Here is a 4,710-nt window from a genome sequence, read left to right as displayed (position 1 = left end):
GAATGTGGGAGCTGCCAAATATTTAAAGCAATTAATAACCAAAATGAAGAAATACTTAGATAATAATACACTTATACTTGATGACTTTAATCTAGCTCTTTCTACCCTCGATAGGTCTTCTAAGCACAACATCTCCAAATAAACGAGAGCTTTAAATGATACACTGGACCAGATGGATTTCACAGATATCTACAGAACTTTACATCCAAACTCAACTGAATACACATTCTTCTCAAGTGCACATGGAACATTCTCCAGAATAGACCACATACTGGGTCACAAATCGGGTCTGAACTGATACCAAAAGATTGGGATCATCTCCTGCATATTCTCAGACCATAATGCCTTGAAATTAGAACTAAATCACAACAAGAAGTTTGGAAGGACCTCAAACACGTGGAGGTTAAGGACCATCCTGCTCAAAGATGAAAGGGTCAACCAAGAAATTAAGGAAGAATTAAAAAGATTCATGGAAACTAATGAGAAGGAAGATACAACCGTTCAAAATCTTTGGGATGCAGCAAAAGCAGTCCTGAGGGGGAAATACATCGCAATACAAGCATCCATTCAAAAACTGGAAAGAACTCAAATACAAAAGCTAACCTTACACCTTAAGGAGCTAGAGAAAAAACAGCAAATAGATCCTACACCCAGCAGAAGAAGAGAGTTAATAAAGATTTGAGCAGAACTCAACGAAATCAAGACCAGAAGAACTGTGGAACAGATCAACAGAACCAGGAGTTGGTTCTTTGAAAGAATTAATAGGATAGATAAACCATGAGCCAGCCTTATTAAAAAGAAGAGAGAGAAGACTCAAATTAATAAAATCATGAATGAGAAAGGAGAGATTACTACCAACACCAAGGATTACAAACGATTTTAAAAACATTATGAACAGCTCTACGCCAATAAATTAGGCAATCTAGAAGAAATGGACGCATTCCTGGAAAGCCACAAACTACCAAAAGTGGAACAGGAAGAAATAGAAAACCTGAACAGGCCAATAACCAGGGAGGAAATTGAAGAAGTCATCAAAAACCTCCCAAGACACAAGAGTCCAGGGCCAGATGGCTTCCCAGGGGAATTCTATCAAACGTTTAAAGAAGAAACCATACCGATTCTACTAAAGCTGTTTGGAAAGATAGAAAGAGATGGAGTACTTCCAAATTCATTCTATGAGGCCAGCATCACCTTAATTCCAAAACCAGAAAAGACCCCACCAAAAAGGAGAATTACAGACCAATATCCCTGATGAACATGGATGCAAAAATTCTCAACAAGATACTAGCCAATAGGATCCAACAACACATTAAGAAAATTATTCACCATGACCAAGTAGGATTTATCCCCGGGACACAAGACTGGTTCAATACTCGTAAAACAATCAAGGTGATTCATCATAATAGCAAGAGAAAAACCAAGAACCATATGATCCTCTCGTTAGATGCAGAGAAAGCATTTGACAAAATACAGTATCCATTCCTGATCAAAACTCTTCAGAGTGTAGGGATAGAGGGAACATTCCTCAACATCTTAAAAGCCATCTACGAAAAGCCCACAGCAAATATCATTCTCAATGGGGAAACACTGGGAGCCTTCCCCCTAAGATCAGGAACAAGACAGGGATGTCCACTCTCACCACTGCTATTCAACATAGTACTGGAAGTCTTAGCTTCAGCAATCAGACAACAAAAAGACATTAAAGGCATTCAAATTGGCAAAGAAGAAGTCAAACTCTCCCTCTTCGCTGATGACATGATACTCTACATAGAAAACCCAAAAGCCTCCACCCCGAGATTGCTAGAACTCATACACCAATTTGGTAGCATGGCAGGTTACAAAATCAATGGCCAGAAATCAGTGGCATTTCTATACACTAACAAGGAGACTGAAGAAAGTGAAATTAAGGAGTCAATCCCATTTACAGTTGCTCCCAAAAGCATAAGATACCTAGGAATAAACCTAACCAAAGAGGTAAAATATCTATACCCTAAAAACTATAGAACACTTCTGAAAGAAATTGGGAAAGACACAAAGAGATGGAAGAGTATTCCATGCTCAGGGATTGGCAGAATTAATATTTTGAAAATGTCAATGTTACCCAGGGCAATTTACATGTTTAATGCAATCCCTATCAAATTACCATGGACTTTCTTCAGAGAGTTAGAACAAATTATTTTAAGATTTGTGTGGAATCAGAAAAGACCCCGAATAGCCAGGGGAATTTTAAAAAAGAAAACCATAGCTGGGGGCATCGCCATGCCAGATTTCAGGTTGTACTACAAAGCTGTGGTCATCAAGACAGTGTGGTACTGGCACAAAAACAGACACATAGATCAATGGAACAGAATAGAGAACCCAGAAGTGGACCCTGAACTTTATGGTCAACTAATATTCGATAAAGGAGGAAAGACTATCCACTGGAAGAAATGGTGCTGGGAAAATTGGACATCCACATGCAGAAGAATGAAACTAGACCACTCTTTTTCACCATACACAAAGATCAACTCAAAATGGATGAAACATCTTAATGTGAGACAAGATTCCATCAAAATGCTAGAGGAGAACACAGGCAACACCATTTTTGAAGTCAGCCACAGTAACTTCTTGTAAGATACATCCACGAAGGCAAAAGAAACAAAAGCAAAAATGAACTATTGGGACTTCATCAAGATAAGAAGCTTTTGCACAGCAAAGGATATAGTCCACAAAACTAAAAGACAACCTACAGAATGGGAGAAGATATTTGCAAATAACATATCAGATAAAGGGCTAGTATCCAAGATCTATAAAGAACTTAGTAAACTCAACAGCAAAGAAACAAACAATCCAATCATGAAATGGGCAAAGGACATGAACAGAAATCTCACAGAGGAAGACATAGACATGGCCAACATGCACATGAGAAAATGCTCTGCATCACTTGCCATCAGGGAAATACAAATCAAAACCACAATGAGATACCACCTCACACCAGTGAGAATGGGGAAAATTAACAATGCAGGAAACAACAAATGTTGGAGAGGATGCGGAGAAAAGGGAACCCTCTTACACTGTTGGTGGGAATGCGAACTGGTGCAGCCACTCTGGAAAACAGTGTGGAGGCTCCTCAGAGAGTTAAAAATAGACCTGCCCTACGACCCAGCAATTGCACTGTTGGGGATTTACCCCAAAGATACAGATGCAATGAAACGCCGGGACACCTGCACCCTAATGTTTCTAGCAGCAATGTCCACAGTAGCCAAACTGTGGAAGGAGCCTCGGTGTCCATCGAAAGATGAATGGATAAAGAAGATGTGGTTTATGTATACAATGGAATATTACTCAGCCATTAGAAACGACAAATACCCACCATTTGCTTCAACGTGGATGGAACTGGAGGGTATTATGCTGAGTGAAGTAAGTCAATCGGAGAAGGACAAACAGTGTATGTTCTCATTCATTTGGGGAATATGAATAATAGTGAAAGGGAATAGAAGTGAAGGGAGAAGAAATGTGTGGGAAATATGAGAAAGGGAGACAGAACATAAAGACTTCTAACTCTGGGAAATGAACTAGGGGTGGTGGAGGGGGAGGAGGGTGGGGGGTGGGGGTGAATGGGTGACGGGCACGGAGCGGGGCACTTGACGGGATGAGCACTGGGTGTTATTCTGTATGTTGGTAAATTGAACACCAATAAAAATTAATTTATTAAAAAAAGGAATATAAGTAATAGTGAAAGGGAATAGAAGTGAAGGGAGAAGAAATGTGTGGGAAATATGAGAAAGGGAGACAGAACATAAAGACTCCTAACTCTGGGAAACGAACTAGGGGTGGTGGAAGGGGAGGAGGGCAGGGGGTGGGGGTCAATGCATGACGGGCCTGAGGGGGGCACTTGACAGGATGAGCACTGGGTGTTATCCTGTATGTTGGTAAATTTAACACCAATAAAAAATACATTTATTATAAAAATAAATAAATAAATAAATAAATAAATAAATAAATAAATAAATTGCAGTTAAAAAAAAGAGAAAAAAGAAACATTGTTAATAAATAAATAAATAAATAAATAAATAAATAAATTCCAGTTAAAAAAAAAGAAAAAAAGAAACATTGATACTTTATGTACTCCTAAGAAAAAACAAATGTAAATGAGTCTCCAAAGACTAAGATCAATTTGTCAGCATGGCTACATTTCTTCTACTTGAGAATCTGTTCCTTGCCATTTCCAGCTTCTAGAGACTGCCCACATTCCTTGGCTCATGGTTCCATTCAAAGCTGGCAATGTCAGGCTAAATTCTTGCACTGCCATATCTCTGATTGTCTTATGCAGTTACATCTGCTACTGACTTTGAGTCATTTCCTGCCTCTCTCTCCCACTTTTAAGTACCCTTGTGATCACAGGGTACTATTAGGATAATCTCCCTATTTTGAGGTCTATTAGGATAATCTGTTAGGATAATCTCCCTATTTTGAGGTCTTCTGATTAGCTGCTTAATTGCCATTTACTATATAAGATATAGGGTAACATTCTCAGGTTCCCTATATAAGATATAGGGTAACATTCTCAGCATTCAGATGTTGACATCTTGGGGAGAGGGGAGGCATTATTCTGCTTACCATGATCACTAATATCAAATTCAGGCCCCCTGTTCTTCTTCTGTCCCCTTCCTGCATGCTTAGTAACTTTTGCCTGAAAGAGAAATCACATTACAGTCTTTCTGGAGACAG

The sequence above is a fragment of the Nyctereutes procyonoides genome, unplaced genomic scaffold, assembly GCF_905146905.1.
Source record: "Nyctereutes procyonoides isolate TBG_1078 unplaced genomic scaffold, NYPRO_anot_genome, whole genome shotgun sequence".
NCBI lineage: Eukaryota > Metazoa > Chordata > Mammalia > Carnivora > Canidae > Nyctereutes > Nyctereutes procyonoides.
This window is presented reverse-complemented; position numbering follows the sequence as displayed.